Source organism: Sturnira hondurensis, unplaced genomic scaffold (genome assembly GCF_014824575.4).
Source record: "Sturnira hondurensis isolate 20B ecotype Veracruz unplaced genomic scaffold, ASM1482457v3 Scaffold0006496, whole genome shotgun sequence".
Taxonomy (NCBI): Eukaryota; Metazoa; Chordata; class Mammalia; order Chiroptera; family Phyllostomidae; genus Sturnira; species Sturnira hondurensis.
The window spans coordinates 4,411,209-4,433,994 of record NW_028079127.1 but is presented as its reverse complement, the minus strand read 5'-3'; the positions used below and the strand labels follow the sequence as shown (position 1 = coordinate 4,433,994).

General features: G+C 44.3%; 1 protein-coding gene and 1 long non-coding RNA gene across 2 annotated transcripts in view; one reads left to right on the top strand and one right to left on the bottom strand.

Moving 5' to 3' along the window:
• The window catches only part of GRID1 (glutamate ionotropic receptor delta type subunit 1), a 722,282-nt gene that overhangs the window by 531,136 nt on the left and 168,360 nt on the right, over positions 1-22,786 (top strand). The window lies entirely within an intron of this gene.
• LOC118989306 (uncharacterized) lies at positions 491-22,577 on the bottom strand. Its single transcript, XR_005066991.1, has 3 exons — positions 22,483-22,577; positions 5,108-5,111; positions 491-501 (listed from the first exon to the last, which is right to left on the bottom strand). It is a non-coding gene; the product is annotated as an uncharacterized LOC118989306 (long non-coding RNA).

Below are 22,786 nucleotides of genomic sequence, written 5' to 3'. Positions count from 1 at the left end.
TATTGTAAATAATTTTCCTTAGAGCATTATAAGTCCCTTAGATTTACAATAGTTTATTCTGTCTGTTTTGGTTCTGCTAAAGTTTTTGCGTACTTGCAGGTGTGTGCATGTATCTCCTAAGCATCTGCATTTCTGGTGTTGCTCCCTTTCTCTGTCCTCTCCATACTTTTCACCTTCGCCCTTGTCGTTGTTGTCTCAGTCATTCCCCTCACCTTGCCAGGAAGAGAAGGTGTCTCCTTACCAATTCAGCCTTCTTTTCTTTGATTCCAATGTAGATTTGAATGTGGGAATCAGAAGTTTGGTTGTATTTGCAACCTTCTGTTCCTTAATTAATGAACTCCCCTTTTAAGGTCAGCTGATTTTTCTTTCTCTTCCTGTGACTTTCCATCTTAGTCCACTTTTTCTTTAGTTCTTTGTAACAGTTTCATGAAGAAATGTCCTAAAAATGACTTTACAGATGTGGTTGACTACATTGTCTGTTGCACTGTCAATAGTCACTTTCTCTGACACTCTAATCAATTATTTGGGAAGCAACCACCATCCTGGCTGTAAAAAGGTAAGATTTTTTTCTATGTGAGCAACAAGTGCTCATTTCCCAGGATAGAAAGTGGCTTTGCCTGTTCCCTTTCTTCTTCACATCTCGCCTGATAGCTCTCTGGGAATTGTTTTCCCTGTATGGATTCAGAGCGTTTTCTGAAAATATGTTTCAGGGAACAGTAGTTCTTCCAGGTGGGTATAATGTGAAGCAAAAAATAAAATTCTGTGCATTCAAATGCTTTTAAGAAATGCTGAGTGAAACAAAACTGTCAAGAATTCTTTACTGAATGGATTTTCAGAGCCTTTGATAGGTCTGTAGCTGCTTGAGATGGAAGCTCTTTGAAGTGTGTCTTGTGAGACTGGTGTTCTGCAGAACACCTTTGGGAACATTACCATCGCATGTCTAGGTTGATGCAGATGTTTGTCTAGTTGCCCAGGAGCAGGAAGTACCTATAGGAGTCGATGGAAACCACCCAGGTTGGCATAGACCCTGGGCTCCAGAGCAGGCAAAGAGGGCAGGGGGAAGTTAGAACATACACCTTGTTTTAGAAGGCAAAGCTGTCCTCTCTTCTGCTGAAAAGCATAGGTAGTCCTAACTATATTTCTCAGTTCATATCCATAAACCTTATTCAATGAAAATTCCCCCAGTATTTACAATAAAATGACTACCAGTATTGTCTTCCTCTTTTCTCTTTGATCTTTTATTATTTCTTCATCTTCATAAATATTTTAGTAAGAAGATGGGAGAAAATGTGCTATCTTCCATTGTAAACTAGAGACATAAACACTGCAAGAGTTTGGTGAATCATCACGTTGAGTTTGCTATCTCTTTTGGGGCAGGAAAAGCAATCATTTGGAAATATGCCAGCTTTATACATCTCCATGAGTGTGTGACCTCGAGGACAGGGCTGTGTTGCCTAATGATTGGAGCAGGAAAATGCAAGGTCATATCTCTGGCTCAGCAGCCTTTGTAGTATATGGCTCTATTGGCACCTGACAGTAATATTGGGTGCACATCTGGCACTTGTTTAGAAATAAAACTTTGAACTTGCTACTAGTTAATCCTCATCAAAGGTAGAATGAAAGAAACAATACTTCTAGTGGATTACCTGAAAGCTATTCAATCTGTCAATCATTTTGACACTAAAGTTTATAATCTGGTGAAACAGGGTATCAAGCGAGCTTCTTCTGTTGAGAATTGTTTCTCTATGGAGACCCATTTTTGGTGTGATGTTATTGGCTGTCACTGAGGGACATGGTTAAAAAGCTCATTATTAACTGTATTGTGAGCATGATCTTGGAAACATTTGATGCCTGTCATGATTTCTCTATAAGCACTGAAGCACTGAGATTCAGTCTCAGGGGCAGAAATAGCTATGTGTGTTTTGTTCTATAGCATTACAAATCATGTAAATGATTAGGTTACTGATCATATTAAGTAGTTAAAATGATGGGTGACAGAGTTGATATTTAACTTATTATAGCAGGCCGATAGAGGCTAACTAAGTAACCTCAGCAGGGGATAATCGACAGCCTTCATTTGGATGAAAACAATCAATTGAAACACCTGTCCTGACAAAGAGTTTAATTGGGTGTTTTCAAAAATGTCTTTTGAGCAACAGTACTCAAAGGAGATATTTCCCAAAGGAAGAGGGCCCTGGGGAAAAGTAAGTGTGGGAATCATTACATGTTAAATTTTTTTTGTGATGAGTCCACAACACATATTAGCATATTAAAGTTTGTAATAAAGAAATTTGTTTAATTTCTGTTGTATCCATTTTTTTTCTCCCACAGGACTTTCCTTTCACTGCTGTTTTTCCTCGTAGGACTTAGTGCTGTTTGAGAACTGTTTAGTAGAATTCACTTTAGAAGGTGCTGGGCTAAATTATTCCACTTCAGACCAATGAGTTTTTCCCCACACCATTGACTGTCTCTCCCATTAAAATAATGCTCTTATTTTTTCATGCACTGTTTATTATCTGCCTGGAAGTTTTTCTTTACAATAGTGGTAATAGTTACTATTTCCAGAGTGTCTAGGACATGGTATACTTTGTATAAAGTTAAATCAGTGAGTATAACGAGAATGCTGAAAGGTGGGGCTTTGGAGCAACCATCCAGTCCTGTTCAGGTTGCAGAACTACATGGGGACAGCTGGGGGTCCAAGAGCAGGATCTGATTCCTTCATTCATATTTATTCTGACCTTCTTCATGTCTGTCCTCGATTCTTTTATTTAAAAAAATTTTAAATTGCAGTTTACATTCAGTATTATTTTGTACTAGTTTCAAGTGTATAGCACAGTGGTTAGACAATCAATCATATAATTTACAAATTTATCAGTGATCCCCCTGATATTTCCAGTATCCAGCTGGCACCATACCAAGTTATTACGATATTAAGGACTACATTCCCTATGCTGTACTTTACAGCCCCATCACTATTTTGTAACAACCAATGTGTACTTCTCAACCCTCCTCTCACCTGGCAACCATCAGTCTGTTCTTTGTATTTATGAGTCTCTTTCTGTTTTGTTTGTTTGTTTATATTGTTCTTTAAATTTCACAGGTAAGTGTAATTATATTGTATTTGTTTTTCTCTGATTTATTTCACTTAGCAAAATACCCTCTAGGTCCAAGATTTCATTCTTTTTTATGGCTAAGCAGTATTCCATTGTACACATGTATCACAGTTTTTTGTTTTTCTTTCTTTTTTATCCACTTGTCTACTGATGGGCATTTTGGCTGCTTCCATACCTTGGCTATTGTAAATAACACTGCTATAAACATAGTACAGATTTTTAGTTAGTGTTTTGGGTCTCTTCAGATATCCAGATGTGGAATTGCTGAGTCATAAGGCTGTTTCACTTTTGAATTTTTGAGGAACCTCCATTTTCTCAAAAATATTTAGGCCTGCCCTAGATTCTGTGAATACATTTATGACTAAGAAATAGACATTGTCTCTAAAGGGTTAATATCTGGAGTGGTAACTGGCAAATGAACACACAAGGGCCCCACATGTGACAGGAACTGGGAAAGAGACTCCAAAAGAGGAAGTGGTTAGTGGAGGATTCTGGCTTCTAGTGTCTGATGACCTATTATGATATAGAGGTTCAGATAAAACTTGATTGAGACGAGCTTACCTGAGCTGCTGGATGGACAGGAGCTGCCAGGTTGGTAGCAGGCTAAGGATTCAAGGAAGGCAATGCACAAGTAATGTCCCTGCAGGTGCGGCACCAAGGCATGCATAAGGAGCTTCAAATAGTTGCTTTTGCTGGAGGCACTGACATTAGTGTAGCTGGACCACAGAACCCTTGGGGAGAGGAAGATGGATGATGGACCTGGAGGGACTGCCAAGGCCCATCCTTGTACTAAACTACAGTGACGGAGTGTGTATTCACTCTACGCAAGAAACACTTGACTGGGATCTAATACCAAATCTACTCAGAGAGTTAGTAAAGGCCTTTATCATTACTTGGTAAATGGGGATAAAAGTGGAACTCACCTCATAAGACTTTTTCCAAGGCTTAAATAAGACAGTGTGGGCTTAGCCCAGTGCCTGGCATACCATCTGAGTTCTATAAGTTGCCTGTATTATATAAAAGCTAGTTCTCCATTATAGAAATTCTTACTGAGGAATGTGTGTTTGTCCAAAGGCAGTGGGTAGCCACTGAAGGATAGTAAAAGGACGATAGCAGGGTCAGTTTTCATTTTAGAAAGATCATTCCAGGTGGTGAGGGGTTGAAGGGAGGAGAGATCAGAAGCAAGGAGGCCACTGAAATAGTCTAGGAGGGAGATGCTTCAGCATCCCTTCAGGGATGGGCCAAAGCTCCGGCAGGGAGGCTATCAAGGTCCACGAAGGAGTTGTAGAAGGGAGATGGGACTTGAAACTGCTTAGGATGAGTACATTACCATTAATAATTGAGGCCTCAGCTTTTAGAAGTACACGTTGGTCTAGAAGTGGTGTTGAGGCGGTATGTCTTATAGAGGAATGGGGGTGTGCTCTGTGTTGTTCCAGAAGGGAGAGATGATAGGGAGACAGCTTGAAACTAGCATAGATTTCTGACAAACTGGCCAGAAGACAGCACATGTTGTCTCGTGAGATAGCAAGTGCCCAACTCTGGGGTGTTACTTCTGTCATTCTATTGGGATATCAGGAACAGAGGCTTCGACTTCCAAGGGGAGAAGAAAACTCCCTTTGAGAAGGCTTCTAACCTCCCTGTGGATCTGGGTACTCAGGGCTGTCACCTGTCGTTTTGTTTAGCCTGTACGTGAGGAGGGTGAGGCGTGGGGGTGGGGAGACCAGGGTCCTGAGGCCTTCAGTAACTCTCAGCTAAGGTGCTGAGCTGGATTCCTGATTAATAAACCCTGCCTCCTGTCAAAGAACAAATAATTTCAGCAAGAAAGAGGATTCTGGCTTCTAGTGTCCAATAACTTATTGTAATGTAGAGTCAAGAAGAAAAATCATTTTAAAAGTATTGAAAGCCACCTCACCAGGGCTCCTTCCACTGGTGGAAATAGCAATACAGGGTTTGAGGCCCCGAGTCTCGAGGCATCATCCAGCAGCAAGGACAACAAGTCTGCATGTTGGAACTGACAGCGACAGCTGGTTTCTCCACTTCTGCCACCAGCACCACCATGGGGAACTTTACCTGTCAGAATGGTTTCTGGTGACACGAGTAGTGGGGACATGATCGCCCGGTGAGGTGGGGAGCCATTCTAGGGCGGCTTAGGTTTTGGAACAGGCCGGGTGGACAGAGAAGTTTTGCTATGTCCTAGCCTGTAAATGAGTTTTTTTCTGGGCCTCTCCTCTGCCTAGCTCTTTCCCGAGCTTCACAATTTGCTTTTCATCTGTATCTGTTGTTTTATAATCTCCTCTTTGAACTTTTTTCTTTCTTCCTAGATTTTATTTTTCCTTTGAGAGACCATGTTATCTGTAACTTATTTGAGGCAGGGGACGATATTTGTCTGAACTCTTTGTCTTTTTATTTTTTTCCTCCAAGAGATAGTTCTAGTGGATAGTTCTAGATGGAATTCACATTTTCTTTATCTGCTCTTTTTGATGTTTCTTTCTTCTCCATGCCTACTCCCACCTGCCACCCATTTTGGGGGGGAATTCTGTTCATATGCTCATTGTTGCTCCTTTTCTGGTTGACACCCATCTTTGAGGAGTGCTTGCTTCCTGATAAAGAAAGTGGAGTGGGGGGAGATAGGAACTGGGGTTATAGGGGTGGGGCCATCCTGGACATCCCTGCACTCTGCTGATACTCTCACAAGTGTGCAGTTCACTTTATCTGGGGCGTGTGTCTCTCCGTAGTTTTCAGGATTCAAAATATGCAGGGATTTTCAGATAATGCCCTTAAGATCTGCATTCTTCTTGTTCTGACTTGGGTCATATGCCCTCAGCTCCTTTACTCTTCCTCATCTCTCTGGGCTGGGGCATGATGGGAGACCACAGCATGGCCTTTTCCTTGCTCCTTCTCACACCTTCTGTGGAATCCCTGTGATCCTCTCCTCTGGGATACCTGTGTTCTGCTCGTGAGCATCTGTCTCTTCACTCAGGTTTACCCCAACAGGTGTCCTCCTGGAACGGTGTTTTGCAGTCTCTGGCGTGAAAGTCACTCATTGTCTTTGGGAAAAGCAAGATTAGAAAGGGAGCAGGTTATGGGGGTGGCAGCAGAGTGTCACCCCTAGGCCCTCAAGAAGACTAGGACCAATTGTCACCTCTGCTTCAGAAAACCTCAGGCTGTGGCTGGCATCTTGGAGAGCTTCTCTAGTAGGAGAGCAGGGACTGGGTGGCACAGGGCTCTGTGCCACCTGTAAGGAGGGCTATGATGGGGCAGTGACTGGCGGAGGGGGAGTGACACTCTAGGATGGCCTTATGTGGACCATCCCATTCCACGGGTCTGGACATAAGGGCCTGACCAATAGAGTTGCACACACCTCCATTCTATGTCTCTAGATGTCCACTCACCAAGCAAGGCAGTATCCACCCTATGTGTACCTGATCAGCCAGGACAGGGCCAGGCCCAAAGCCAATGACCCCTGTGTGTTCTGGTCCCCCATCCTGATGTGGCTTCAACCCTCTCTATCCTATCCTATCTATTGCCCTCACCCAATTAGCCCATTTCCTTGGATAGAGCTTTCCTTCGACTCAGCTCTGAATTTCTCTTGAAATTTCTCTGTCCTGAATGCAGTGTCCTCTCAGATGCAGACCTTGTTTGTTTCTTGCCAGTTTCCCCTTTTCAAGGCCTGAAATGGCCCCTTGAAATAGAGCCAGGTCCCCTGAGGACAATTGCCTAGTAACAAACTGCTGGTGCTTGGCAAACTGCGTGTCATCTCATTTAATCATTCTTCTGCTCAATCTGTGTTTATTAAGTTCCTGGTATCTGCTAGTCACGAGGTTAGGTGCTACAGAAATGACAGGGACAAAAGGAGACACAGCCTTGTGCTCCCACTTTTGGAGTCTGATGGCTGGTCCCCACCCCATCCAGCAGACACTTTCGGTGATGCTCTGAGTGCTGTGATTGGGGGAGGACGGTGTTGCTGCTATAGGAGAACACAGAGCAGTGCCCACAGCCTGGCTGGGTGTGGCCTCAGGAAATCTTCCTGACAAGGTGATATCTAAGGTGAAGGCCGAAGCCAAGTTAGGCAAAGGAGTATAGAAAAGGTAAAGGGCTCCCTACCGAAGGGAGAGTAGGTGTGAATGGCCAGAGGCATGAGAAGGGTGGGTGCTGCCATTAAAGAACTGGGTGCTCTTCAGTGTAGGTGGATAGGGAGATTAGCAGGGCCAGTCACTCTGACTCTGACACTTGTCCCTGTGTGTTTAGACTACATTCAAGGGTAGTGGGGAGGTTTGCATTTTTATGAGATTACTATATCACAATGTGGGCATGTTTAGGACCAGTGGCGCCTGGAGCCTGGGGTGCTGCTGCACCTCTGCACCCTGCCTCTGCCACCTGTATCATGAGGCGCTGAAATTGCCTCGGTGCCTTGGGGACTGTGTACCCCACCTATGCAGGTCTGATGTCAGCCTGGTTCAGAGCCTCTGTTCTGAAACTTAAGAGCATTTGCTGCTTTAAATGTTGGCAGAGGAATTTGTAAGGTCCTGCGAAGGCCCCATCCTCTGAAGCCAGCTGAGGAGCTGGAAGGGCTGGCTGATACTTAGAACCACACCTTGTTTCAGACATGGCACTGGGTGCTCTGAGAAACCCAACTTTCACTTTCAGAAATGATCTGAAATGTTCAAAACCCTCATTTTCCATAAGTTTAAGCTGAGGCCTAGGGGGAGATGTGACTATAGAGTATTCCTCTTGATTCATGGTGCTACCCAGGCCTGGCATGCTGATAGTCCTTTGGTGGAAGGTCCCATATCTTCCCCAGGCCCCTGGGCTGGTCTCAGCTTGCACGTGAGCGGCAGAGCTCTGTGGAGTGTTGGTGTTGGCAGGTGTTTTGGTCCCGGGGCCGGCTCTGTGGTTCCTGCTTACACAGTCAGAATCCTGAAATTCAGAAATAGATCATAAATAGATGACCTAAATCCAAGTGGAGTGGGGCACCCAGGGGGAAGACAGAGCCGATTTATTTATTTATATCCTGCCTCATAGCAGGAAAGGATTAGTCGCAGCTTACAGAAATAATGTACAACGAGAGGGTTTTTTCATTTGTTTGTTTTTTGTTTTTGTTTCTTCACCTTAAGGAATGGAAGAAATCAGGGAAAAAGAGGAAATGAGGTCAGGGATGCAACATGAAGCCGTGAAAAGATTAGTGTATAAAATGCATGCAACCCCTAGTCCTCTTCCCCGAGACGTTCTCCAGCCCAGTTGTATTTCCCCAGTGAGTCCTGACTTGGGCTGAAGCCTGGAAAGCAGCCACATCCTCCCAGCTAGTACAGGTGATGCTCAGTGACTCATCTGCTAAGAACTTGACCAGTTACTGGAGGTCAGCACCTGATACTCTTCTTGTGTTCAGGGGCCTCCTACTAGCCACAGAGGAGAAGACGACAGTTGCTGTCTGTGTCAGGCAAACATAAATCCAGTGTTGGAGAAGATGAGCCATCCCAGATACTGAGGACTGAGGAAATCTTCAGTGAATGATTTATATTAAGAAACATCAGTGTTTGCCTTTCACCAGAGACTGAATTCCTGTGGCCAGCCTACAAATCCTCACTGACCTGCCTCTGAGTAATGCACCCTACTAAGTGCTCTCAGAGAGGGGACAATGGGGAGACTGCCCACAGCAAGAAAACCCATAACTATAATAACAAAAGGTCAGGTAGATGATAGGAAGGTAATGGAAGGGCCCTGGTGGAGATGGACCAGTGCTGGAGGCAGGGATGTGTTCTGCAGAGGTCTTTCTGAGGAAACAATGTACAGATTGAAACCTAAACATGGAGAGGGAGAAAGCCACATAAAGATTCATGGGAAACATGTTGTAGGCAGAGGGAACGGCAGAGCAAAGGCAGCAAGGTGTGACCAACTTTGCAGAGTTCTGGGGATTGATGGAGGCCCATGTGGCTTCAATGATGTCTTTGATTTCACAATTTCTGTCTTTGTCCTAGGGAGCTAAGGGCCTGTACCAGAGAGCCTGGCTTGGACTAGTCTGGGTGAGAGGCTGGCCCTGGTGGAGGTAGGAGTGGCTCAGGTGTATCCGACAGTTCTGCCTCTTAAAGCAGAGGGAGCTCAGGAGGACTGAGTGGACGTGGGGTTAGGGCGGCAGTGTTTCGGAGGAGACTTCTTTTCCAGTCATGATTGGCCTCACCTGATGAGAGGGGAGAAGAGCTGGAATAGGGGCAGCATGCCTGAGAGTCTGGGGATAAGGACTGAAAGAAAGAACCAAGGGCAGGAACCAGGGATCCTCTAATAGGTGCCCTCACACTCCAGAGATCAGGTGCTTCCTTCAAGAAGTGTCCATGGCTCTTGTTTCTAACTCGTGATGTCTCTGTGGTTTTCAGGGGAAGAAGCTCCATGTAAGGACCATCTAGTCATTGCTTCAGCTTACCCATTACTGGAAAACTCCTAGTCTCCCAAGCAGAGGATGGAGGGCCAAACTTAGCATTATATTGAGGACCTGTAATAAAATGAGCTTGCCTGACTTCCCCCACCAGTGAGATCTGATCATTGACAGTGCGTGGTATGTAGGGACTGAGATCATACTTACTTTGCTTTCCTCTTATCAGATACTGGCTTTGAAAGAGCGACAGAGGTGTGGTGAGCATGCCACTAGAGAGTCTGCCTCGGGCAGGATCTGTCCCATGATGAGTGGTTCTCTTTCTGAGGTTTGGCGTCACCACAGATGCTCCCCGAGTCAGGGTTGGTTGGGGTTTCAGATGCCTGGCAGTGGGAAATGGGTGTGTGAGCTCAATTGTTTGGGCCATGTGGCAGCATTGTGACTGGTCTCTGTTCATGGATACGTCTGTACTTTGGTTCTCTATCCAGCAGGCAGGGGCCAACAGGCAAACTTAGTGCTGAAAAACAAAAACTGGCCTGGTAGCACCTTGCAGATTTTCAGAAAAGCATTGAGTTGGATTCAGTTTTTCTTGGTGAACGTAGGGAGCAGAGACAATAATCTAGCAGCACTGGCTGAGCTGTGTAAGCCCCATGTCAAGTCCAGAGATTTCCACATCTGCAGGAATGGCTACCAGCTAAGAGGAAACCATGTGGAAGTATGAAGCTCCTGGTTTACTTACACTAAGACCAGTATCCATAGCCAAGGCTTTTCAGCACTTTCGGGCTCCATTCAAATGTGTTATTTCCCAGTGTCTACACAGACAGACTGGGGCCCATGTTTGTAATCTGCCAAACACTCCTTCTTTCCTGCCTCAACGGGCCCAACTCAATGCCTAATGGTGCAGTGAGCACCTGTCTTTCTAGCCAGGCCTGACTGTATTCTATAATGAAAATTTATCCATATAAAGAAGGAGTATATCTAGAAAGTTAAAGGGAGGCAAGCTTCTAGGCATTAATACTTTAAAATTTTTTCCTTCATTCATCAGCTGGTAATTGGAATCTACTATGTGTCAGACACTCTGCTAAGGAGTAATTAAAAGCAAAATGATTTCTTTTTGATGAAGTTTTATAGCCTCCTGAGGGTGACCAATGAGTAAGCAGGTAGTTATGATGTGATAAGTATTTTGTACGGCTAATATAAGATAAAAGCAGAGAGCATAGCTGGGAGCAAACCCTGGGGAGTGATTGTAGAATGGATTCCATGAGTCCTATGGACCCTTCTCAGACCCAGGGAGAAACTGTAGTGAGTAATGCCTGGCAGCACAGGCCTTTGGCCACTGGTTGGCAGCTGGAGAGACAAAATCAGAAGAGGGTCGGGTTTTGGTAGACCTGCTGGTTCGAGGATGATCTGGCCAGGGAGATGGTAGAAGTCTAATGGTGAAGCCATGTGCTCAGCTGGTCATATGACTGGCTCCATCCATGGTTCAGAGAAGTGGGAAGTCCTGGGGTCTGAGTAGTGGTGGTGTCACTGAATGGGGGCAGCTCTGGGTAGAGAAATTGGGTTGGTTGGGCAGGAGATATCCATGACATTAGCACCCAGTTATCCTACCTCCACATTCAAAATTCCTACAGGAGAGATTAGTGAGAGAGAATGAGGCCTAGACATTGGAGGCTAATACTGAGGTTGGTACCCAACCTATGGACAAACCAGGAGCTACTCAGGTAGCAGCCTTACTCATGACACTTGTTTTTAATGGTGTCCAGGTGTGTGGGGCAACTTTGCCTGCAAAGCCCCCCATCCGCCATGAATGAAAATGAAACTACCAAGACATGATCTGCTTGGAGAGGAGAGGTGGTCAATCTCTCAGAGGAGAAAGACCAGGAGCCCCTTCCTCAACAGCTTTTATTGGGTTGTAATATACAGGAATACAGGTGACAAGGATCAAACAGTAGAAAACATTTCAAAGAAATCAGATGCTTAGTCTGAGTCAGTGTCTGTCAGGTAAGGGGGTTGCAGAAACTTTGGGAGACATACTCATTTCCTGCTCGGACCCTTATCATATGAATGAAAGCACTCTTAGCAAAGCAGGCCTCACAGGACTTTAGGAATTTTTTCTTATGCTCGATCACCCTAGATCCCGCTCTAGCCAGTGAGGGGCTGCACCACTTCCCAGTCATAGGTTTTTAGGCCTAAGTGGATTAGAGCCAGGAAGGGCTTCTCCCAGATGGAAATGGGGACTCGGGCTATGTCAGAATAGTGGGGTGGGGGTGAGGGTCCATCACACCCTCTTTACTGTAGCCCCCGGGTCCTTCTTTGATGGCCTCCCAAGTGATCGTGTCTGGCTTAGGTTGCCCCTCCTCTAAGGGCTTGTACCAGTCATTGGCTAACCAACCGAGCATTGGGGGCAGGGGATGAAGCAGAAGCAGCGTTGTTGCCAGGGAGATAAGCTTTGTCTCCTTAGTGGCTCCCATTCTGGAGGTCGCTCACTCAGCCTTAGCCATGGGGGGCGGTTACAACTCCTAAAACCAGGCAGAGCGGTTCCCAACACAGGTGGATAGCAGAGCTGTGACTCAGAGGGCAGTGCAGATTTCACAGCCAAGGCAGCCATATGCTTAGCCCTTCTACCCAAGCTCGGCATTGTTCAGCCTAGGCTGGGCATGAGGATGGGAGCACTGGCAGGTTTCATGGGGGACAGGGAGTGGCCAGCCAGGGCAGGGAAGGACTAGTCACATTTTCCAGACCTTCCTCCTCACCAGACGCAGTCTGTCCTGGATGTTGTATGTCTGTGATCTCACTACAATGCTACATGAATGGGAATGGTCTCCCTACCCACCAGAAAGGCAGTAAGGCTCAGAGGGAGTCTAAGGCACTTGCTAGTGTCTCAGCAGTCCTTGGTAGATGCTGCTCTCTAAGCAGGCCTTTGTGGCCTGATGGGAGATGGCAGACCAGAGCTGAGAGACAGGGGGAGTGTCCCTCCATAGTGGAGTCCCTGACTGTGCTAGGTGTGGTAGGAAGCCCAGCCAAGACTCTGCCCTTCACAGGGCCAGCCTGGTTGGCTGGGTGTGACCCCCAGGCGAGCTGGCAGGAGATCTCGTTCTCTAATGGTTGGTTTGTTTCAGGGTTGAGAGTTTCTCCCTCCCACTGCCCCTCCTTAGCTCCCCTGTCCTTTGTAGCCTGGGCCCTGGAAGGCCTTAGTGACTTCCAGCCGTCACAGCAGGTGCATCAGCCTCTGCACAAATCTCCGTCATTGGCTGGGTCCTGGTGGGGGGAGGTGAGCATGCTAATCTAATCGGCCCTTTCCCCCTCTGTAATTACTGTAATCTATAACAATAATTACAGTCCATTTTATTTTAGTGCCACTTATCTAAATATGGATGTGCACTACTGAGATTGCCAATAGAATTAAGCCCCTGGGTGCAGCAGCAGGGTGGGGATGGTGTGTGGGCTGGGGAGAAGCTGCCTCACAGCTGTGGAGACTGCCTTTGCCTTTGCAAGGCCTTTGCTACTCTCCTGGAACAACCCTCTCTCCTCTGGAGTTCATCATGCTGCAGGGCCTGGGCCATTGAGTCACAGGGAAAGAGGAAGGATTATCAGGTCAACTCTAGGTGGAGTGACTCAGGTTACTCTAGGGAGGGAGTGACCGGAAAGCCAGAGCAACCATTGGCTGCAGCACCCAGGAAGTGGCCACTGTAGTCCGGTTGCAAAATCCTTCAAGGTCAGGGATGGCATCTTCTACACTCTCTTTTTCAACTGCCCAGTATGAAGTCTGGCACATGGTAGGTGTCTGAATGTTTGGTGAATGTCGTAAAAGTAGCATTTAAAAAAATACTGTGTCACTTACAATAGCCATTGATCTAGGCAGCTTTCTACTCATGAGTCCAGACTCACTCCCTCTGTAACCTGGGAAAGATGATTACTCAGGAAATATGTTATGTAACAAAAACATGTTATTTTACACAGCATTATGTGGCAGAGCCAGAGACAGTGTGTGTGCGTGTGTGCATGCACACATTTAGGCAACTGTAATCTGTGGGTATGTTGTAGTTTATGTGCATGCGTGCACTTGTTTGATATGTTTCTGTGGACATTTTTCCTTTTCCTTCTATTGGAGGGGAGCTAATCTGTCTTGTCTCACTCTGAGCCAGACAAATTTTGTAATTCCTTTCCAGGGCTTAGAGGTCTGGGGGACAGAAGTGGTCTTGGTGCCAGAAAGTTGGGTGCAATCCATTTATTGCCGGAGCCTTTGCTATGAAGTCCAATGGGGCTTCTTTACTTTACTCACTAGATATAACCAACAGAGACAGATGCAGTCAGCGTACCTGTTCTTGGAGACTGGTAGAAACAGATGAATTCATTCTAGCTTGCAAGCCTCAGACTCTGGAGGTCATGCTCTGTCAATATGTAAGTGTCTGAGTCCTCACCCAAATTTGGGTGGCAACCCCAAACCTCCCCTGCTCCACACCAGGAGTGCTGGGCATCTCAGAGAACCTTGGTTTCTCCTATTCAGCCATCTGTCTTCTTCTTTCCTGCCTCCATTAAATTCATCTGATGCTCATTTTATCTCCTGTTGTGGTCTCTTTCCTTGGTGTTGCTCTGAACCACTGTGTAACCACACTCTTTTCCTTTTGTACTATGCTTTGTAGCAGAGTTTTAGTAAAGGTTTGGGGATGTTCAGAGACCAGCATAGGGCATTCTTTATCTCAATTTTTAGCCTCTAAGGTTAAAATATTTTCCAACCCAGTCGAGTTGATTTCTTATTCATATGACACCCACAATGAGTGTTTCTGACTGCTAGCAGTATGTGGGGGCATGTGTGTGTGTGTGTGTGTGTGTGTGTGTGTGTGAGAGAGAGAGAGAGAGAGAGAGAGAGAGAGAGAGATCCTCCTAGTCATGCTGGGCCATAGATTGAATAACTGGTCCTAAAGCAACACTGGGCAAGAGTATCCTGTCTTCAGGCGAGGAGGATAGCTTGGGGATCTCCCTGGAGAATCATTGCCAGGCTTAGAAATGTCATGTGTCACATATCATTGAGCAGAACTCAGTCACAGGGCCATGCTAAAATGGGAGTAAGGCGGGCAATGCAGTTCCACTGTGTGCAGAGAGAAAAGGAAGAGAATCTGGTAATCAGCTGCCACATCCTGCCACAGTTAACCCTTTTGGTCACCATTATAATATTTCATCTTTTTCTCACACAAAATCTATACACTCCATCTTCAAAGGAGACAACAATTCCAACTCCCATGCAGCCTCTGGGTCTAGCTCAAAGACCAGAAATTCTTGACTCTGCCAGCTTATGCTGAGGCTCCTTGTGGTCCTGTGATGGAGCTAAAACAGGCAAACTGAAAACCTCCAGTTATCAGCCAGCCTCTCCTCAAACAACTCATACATATTCCTCAAATTGGGAACAGATAAATGCAACAAATGCTCTTACTCAGGAAAAAGAAGAAAGAGAAGTAGCCAGCACTTACTGAGAGCAATGCCAGATTCCTGGGAGCCCCTATGAGGTCCTCTCCTTGGCAGTGGATGAAGTTACCTGGTGGAGTTCAGTTTTGGGGTTCTGCTCTCTGGGGGAGCTTCCTCGATCCATGTCCTCTGCAGTCCCTCTCCAGAGACTTGTTCCCTACCCATCAGCTGCTGTGGTCACATCTGAGCTGGGTGCTGTAGACTGCATATGGGCTCGAGGACTGGCTTATACAGTCAGGGCTTGTGTTTGATATATATACAATCTCAATCATCCAGCACAAATAATGCCCCTTTTTATCACAGAATCATAAGCATGTAAATCTGTAACATAACACTAGCACACTCAAGCACGTCATGTGACATTTCAGCTTAAATGTTCAAATTAAAACTATAAATTATTACACTCATGTTATTACCCTACCAACCACGCTCAAGCAGGTGTTCTACTGGACCCTGTATATATTACTGTGTATATAAGTAGGTAATCAAGTGACGAGGTGTGAGTCAACGAATACAGAACTGACACACTTAAAATCTTGAACTGGGAGATTCCTAGTCAAACAATAAACCCTCCAAAATAATTCCTCCAAGAGAAGAGCCATATTTCTTCAACTTTCCTAAAATTTGTGTTATTATCTTTGCTCACTGTCCCCCAGCTCTTTCTAATTTGTAGCATATTTACTGAAGGTTTGATGTGATAGAGGGAAGTTACATTACAGATCCATGTAGGAAACCACACAGACACTGGACATTATGTGTCCTTATTTTTATTTTTTCATTTTTAATCTTTTAATCCTCAACCTAGGATGTGTTTATTGATTTTAGAGAGAGAGGAAGGAAAAGAGAAAGAGAGAAACATTGATGTAAGAGAAACATCAATTGGTTGCCTCCTCTACATGCCCCAACTGGGGATTGAACCTGCAACCTTAGTGTATGCCCTAACCCAGAATCAAACTCATAACCTTTTGGTGTATGGGATGATGCTCCAACCAACTAAACCACTTGGCCAGAGCTGCGTGCCCTTGATTTTAAAGGCCCTAAGCTCTTTGTGATGCCAAGGACACTAACTGACTTCAATGAACCAATCCATCCAGATAACCTGTGTTTCCTGTTATGTGCTGGTGCGGCTGTCCTTCTTCAAAGGCTGCAGTTCTCTGGATCCTGTTGGGACATTTTATTTTGACTCAAGCAAATGTCTGGTGGCAATGCCTTTGTATTTTTTTCAGAGTAAAACCATTCTGGCCTTGCTAGAAGAAAAGGAACATTGGGTCCACCCTGACTGCCCATTTGTGCCCTCAAGCAGTTTTCAGAGGTGATTCCTGACCTTGCCAGTGCTAATCCTCAGCTCACTCATGACACAAGTGGGGTATGTTCCTATTAGGACTTGTGGCTTCTGTAAAAGGATTTCATCTCCACCTGGCTCTATTTCCTCCCAAGTCTCAGAGGTCACTACTAACTGGTGACCAGAAAACAGTACCAGGAAAATCACAAGTATACCATTGACCTTTCTTTCTATAAATCAGGTTCAAGAAAGTCCATTCATTGAGAAATACATGAGGGACGATTGGTCTTTCCTCTCTTCTTGATGATATAAACTATGTCCTAAAGTCAGTCTATGATTTGAGGGTGATCCCTTAAATGCCCAGCCCTCCCTTTAATCTCATCATGACTGGTTTGAGTGCCTTGTACTTTGGCACCAAAGAAACAGAATATAGGAAGCTTCTCACTGCATTTATTTCAAGGCTGCTGCTAATGATGCTGTTGGCCACTTTGTTCCACAAAATCTGAGTTTATGATCTCCCAGGAGAGTCTTCTGAATGATAATGGCAAAAAAAGGTGTAATCCCCAGAGCAAATTGTTTGCTTGCATCTTCAGGATATGAGGAATTAGATGACGAACAGCCTTTCCCTATCTGTGCCAACTCCTAGGAGGCTGAGAGCAAAAGTGAGCCTCACCTATTGGAGATGTGGAGATTATCTTTGAATTATAGTTAGGTTCTGGTTCCAGTTTATTTATATTCTTATTTGTTTTCTTTCTTCTTTAGATCCCATGCCAATATATGCTATTTTATTGCAATTACTTTGTAAGCTGCCTCAAATCTCTCCCAGAAGAAGGTTTAGACACACACATACAAACACACTGACTTACACATGAATCTTTCTAGAATAGGTTTCCAGGCTAATGTGTCCTGTCACCCCTGACCTTCCTGACTCCACTGCAGCTGGCCTGGCCTCCTTGCTGCTGCTTTTATTTACTAGGCATGCACCTCAGGACCTTTGCACTTGCTCTTCTCTCAGCCTGAAATGCTCTTCTCCCCCATATTCATATGGCTTACTTTCTTAATATTTTCAGGTTTTTATTCAAATATCTCCTTTTCAGTGAGGCTTTTTGCCCACTTTACTTAAAATTTCAAGTCCTGGCCTGGTGGTCAGGTAGCTTGGTTGGTTGGAGCTTCATCTTACACACCAAAAGGTTGCAAGTTCAATTCCCAGGCAGGGAACATACCTAGATTGAGGGTTTGATCCCCAGTCCAGGCATGTGTGAGAGGCAACCTATTGATGTTTCTCTCTCTCTCTCCCCCTCTTCCTCTCTCTAAAAAAATATGAATAAACATATCCTTGGACTGTGCATCTGAAAGGTTGGCTATTTCTTGGTCACTTAGAATTATAGACTCTTGGTTGATTTTAGCCACAAATTAGAGGAGCATATGAAGGCTAAACTGATTGAAATGAAGGGAAATGCACAGGAAACCAATAGTGATGGAAGGGAAACTGGCATTCAAATCAAGGGAGTGGACCAGAAGGAAGAAAGAAACAACCAAACAGAAAAGAAGGAAGAAACAAGGAGTCAGAAAAATGAGGAGAGGCTTAGGAACCTCCAGGACATCTTTAAATGTTCCAACATCTGAATTATAGGGGTCACAGAAGGGGAAGAGGAAGAGCAACAAGTGGAAAACTTATTTGAACAAATAATAAAGGAAAACTTCCCCAATCTGGCAAAGGATATAGACTTCCAGGAAATCCAGGAAGCTCAGAGAGTCCCAAAGAAGTTGGACCCAAGAAGGAACACACCAAGGCACATCATAATTACATTAGCCAAGATTAAAATGAAGGAGAAAATCCTAGAAGCAGCAAGAGATAAGGGGACAGTCACCTACAAAGGAGTTCCCATCAGACTGTCAGCTGATTTCTCAAAAGAGACCTTAGAGGCAAGAAGGGGCTGGAAAGAAGTATTCCAAGTCATGAAATCCAAAGACCTACATCCAAGATTGCTCTATGCAGCAAAGCTTTCATTTAGAATGGAAGGACAGATAAAGTGCTTCTCAGATAAGGTCAAGTTCAAGGAGTTCATCTAAGGGACTTATCTAAGAAAAAGAAGATAAAAAATATGAACAGTGAAAGGACAGCAAACTCACAGTTATTAACAATCACACCTAAAACAAAAGCAAACTAAGAAGACAGCTAGATCGGGAGCAGAACCATAGAAATGGAGATCACATGGAGGGTTAGCAACAGGGGAGTGGGAGGAGGAGAAGGGGGGAGAAGGTACAGAGAATAAGTAGCATAGACAGTAGGTAGAAAATAGATGGGCAGGGCAGGAATACTATGGGAAATACAGAATCTAAAGAACTTGGGACACGTGGACATGAACGAAAGGGGGGGAATGGTGGGGGAGGGGTGTGCAGGGTGGAGGGGAGTGAAGTGGGGAATGGGACAACTGTAATGGCATAATCAATAAAATATATTTAAAAAAAACATATCCTTGGATGAGAATTAAAGAAATTCAATACCCACACATGCACTCTGCCTCTTCTTATAAGATCATTTGTATTAGTCTGTTAGGGCTCTCCAGAGAAACACCAGAGAAGTGATAGATAGATAGATAGATAGATAGATAGATAGTAAGCAAATGTGATTATGGAGGCTGACAAGTCCTAAGATCAACAGGGTTAGTTGTTAAGCTGATGAAACTCAGGAGAACTAATGTTGTGGTTTCAGTCAGGAAGCCCTGTAGGCTCAAGAATCAGGAAGTGCCAATGTTTAGGGTTTTTTAAATATATATATTGATTTTTTTTACAGAGAGGGAAGAGAGAGAGAGAGACTGATTGATTTGTTGTCCCACTTACTTATACATTCATTGGTTGATACTTGTATGTGCCTTAACGGGGGATCAAACCCACAATGTTGGCATATCAGGACAATGCCATAATCAAATGAGCACCCAGCCAGGGTAAGAGATCAATGTTTTAGTTCAAGCACAAAGTCAGGAGAAAGACAATGTCCTGGACTGTAAGCAGTCAGGCAGGAGATATTCTGTTTTAGTCGGAGAGAGTCAGCCTTTTTGTTTTATTAAGGCCTTCAACTGATTGCACGAGGCCCACCCACATTGAGGAGAGGAATCTGCTTTATTATAGATTTCATTGTTAATATCATTCAAAAATATCCTTATAGAAATACCAAAAACAATGTTTGACCGATGAACTATCAGGCTACCCAGTGGCCCAGTCAAGTTGACACAACATTAACCGTCGTTCTAACTAACACACACTTTATTTTGCCTTCTTTTGCTTTTTGTCTGTATTCCTCCACTAGACTGTAGCATAAAGAGGAGCTGTAATTTTTGCTTGTTTGTTTATTTCTGGACCCCAAGGTTTAGAACAGAGCCTGGAATGCTAAGTCAACATTAGTGGACTAAACAAATTCTGTTTTCAAGCTGTCAATAGATAATACTGCCCATTCCACAGAGATCCTGTGAAATACACTGATTGTCAATAATTCAGGCCTTTCCTTAGCAGTATGTTATGATGTAGATTCAGACTGCTTGGTGTGTATGTGTGTGTGTGTGTGTGTGTGTGCATGTGCACACATGGTTCCCTGGTGGGGGTTGTTGTTAAGGGTTGTATTAGTGCTGTTGCAGTGGTTATCATTCTGTCCTGACTGTAGTAGTCCCCTACTGTAGTAGGCCTAGCTGGATTTTCAATTTAGAATGTCATGCAGTTCCTAAAAGAATATTAATTTGGGTTTATTATAATTAACCTTTTAATTTATGCCTTGAGAAAGATTAATTTTAAAACAAAAGACTAACAAAAATAGGTCAATCCCATGCTAACCTATGGAGAATTTTTGACCTTCTGAATTACTAGCAAGTTTATAAGAACTTGTTAGGGCCTTGTGATTAAGCTCAATGGCTTCTGAGACCAGATATTTTGAGGTTCAAATTCAGGCTCAACCAGTTACTGACAGTGTGAAAACCAGTTTGAATTAGCTTTTTATGCACGAAAAAAACCCATTTTTTTGTTTGTGGAAAACTGAGACAATTATATTTACTTCACTGACTTATTAAATATGATCGTTTGTATAAAATGCCTACCACAAGGCCAGGCACATTGTAGGTGTTCATTAAATGCAGGTTTTACTCAAGAGGCTTAAAGGAATACATGAGCAGTTCTCAAGCCAAGCCCTGAGGTTGGAAATTCTGTACCTCAGTAACCTGCCCATTAACTACATCATACCAGAATTTTCTCAACGGAAGTACATGTTTACACTGGTGAACCACCACTATATTACAGTTTATGTCATTGACAGTGCTGTATTTTACAAAAGAAAAGATTATTCATTTGTCAGAGACATACTATAAAAATAACATTATGGATTTTAGAAGACAAATAATTAATTTCTGGTGGTACTGGAGTGCTTATGTGGTATAGCGGGAACATCTAGAGGTTTCTTGATATTTGAAAGGAAATGTTCTTCCCCAAATGAAATTATGACTCAGGAGTCTAGAGGAATTAACTTTTGTTTCTTTGTAGTAGAGGAAAAATTACACTTGATTTGATATTGATTTTTTTAAAATAGTGTTTTGCTGATTTCAGACTTACTCTGAGGGCAGAGATTCAAATGCTGGCTTTTAATCCTACAAGCACCTACTCTCTTCTCATCTTCCTTTTGGCTGGTGGAGCTGGGAAGAGGCTCCCAATGATATTCTGCAGGGATTGGAGGAAGTACTTACTGGGATCCAGAGAACCATTCACTTCTTTGCCCTCTAGGGGTCTAAGCATGGAACCACCCACTGGGTCAAGCAGGACATGCAAGTCTCTCTTGACAAGACCATGCAAATGGAAAATTATAGTGGTAGCAACTCTTTATTAAGCACTTAAGACATGTCAGAGATGTGGAGCTCAGAAGCCCCTTCTTCTTTTGTTTCAACCTGTTTTGATCTGGCACCACTTGAGTTGTGAGGGAGAGTATGCAAGTCTGGGCTAGTGCCTCTGGAAAGTAGGTACAATGCGATTTTGCCTAAAGGCTGTACTGCCCTCATCATCACCCCTTCCCATTCCCTGGCAGATGTCTTTCCATCATCCCAGACTAGTGTAGTGCAAAGGACCACCTTCCTGAACACACTGGCATCAGTGAAGCCACCTACCATTTCTGCATTTCACTTTCTCTATCCATCCTCGTCTCTGCAGCTGCTTTGTCACTGTCTCTTGGGTGAGATTAGCTGGTATTACTGACTGCTGACTGAGGGGCAAAGTGATAGGAAAACATACCTGGGAGGGACAGTTAGGACCTCTTTAGTCTCTGTAATTAACCTCATCATGTTTGTGCTTGTAGAACAGATACACTGTCAGATGCTGTCCAACCTTACTGGTATTCAGCACGTTTTAATTAAAATGGAAAGGCATGGACTGGGCAGAGAGAGGAGCAGTTGAGCCTGTCCTTTTGGATTTTCAGAGGAGTTCATTGTCCTGTTGGTCTCTGTTTTTCTGGAAGCTCTGGGAGTAGGGTCTGCTGGGAGTACAGGGTCTGGCACCAAGCAGGTGCTCAATAAGCCTCTGACTGAGGCAAGTGCAGTGAGGAAACCCTGGCAGGAGAACGGAGCTGGCTCCCACTGGTGAGAGAGATTCAACCCTCCAAGGCAGATTGTGGATTTTCTGATTGAGTGAGGCAGGGGAAGAGAAACCAAACCCTGTTTTCTTTTGATGTGTTTTATGTGCTTGCCTGGAAGCATTCACGAAGCAGAAATACCAGCAAGTGAGACAAGGCATTCCAGGGCCAGGGGTGTCTGAACTACACATTTTCCTTACTTGAAAGGTATGGACTTTTCTGTTAAGTTTTTCTCCAGCAGCAACTTGGTTACATGAACAGGAAGAAAGAAAGGTATTTTACTTCTCAGAAAATATTTTGGAAAATGACAAAACATTTCTAGAACTCTGTTTCAATAGTCATCTCATCCTCAGACTTCTTAGATGCTTTCTCCTCTACATCTCTCTAAATACTACTACTTCCTGAGAATATTGTATCACCCCACCCATTTCTGTTAATACCTATCATGCCCCACCTTGGAGGATCTTCAATTTTCTTCATTTTTACCTCAGGAATCTTCCTAAAGTACATTGTTGAGGCCTTTTTTTTTTCCCTACGGAGAATCCTTGGTTTCCTATTGACTATAAGTTAAAATCCACAACTTCAGCACAGCACATGTGGTAGATTTGTGCCCATTTGCTAATATTAATTCTCACAGGTCCCTCCCCAGCCACTAGACCACAGGTGGCAAACACAAGGCCCGAGGGCCGAATCCAGCCTTCCACCTGGTTTTATCTAGCCAGGCACCTGTTTCTACCTGGCGGCAGCACCGAGCTCTTGCTTAGCTATTAAGGAGTAGTTACATTGACTACTCCTACAGTCCTAAAATGACATTTGGCCCTTTGAAGGCAACAACAAGTCTGATGTGACCCCTGGTGAAAATGAGTTTGACACCCTTGCACTCAACATTGAGCTTCCTAAGGTCAGGAACCACATCTTTTTGCTCATCACAGCAACCAATAGCAACTAGCAGAAAGGAGAAC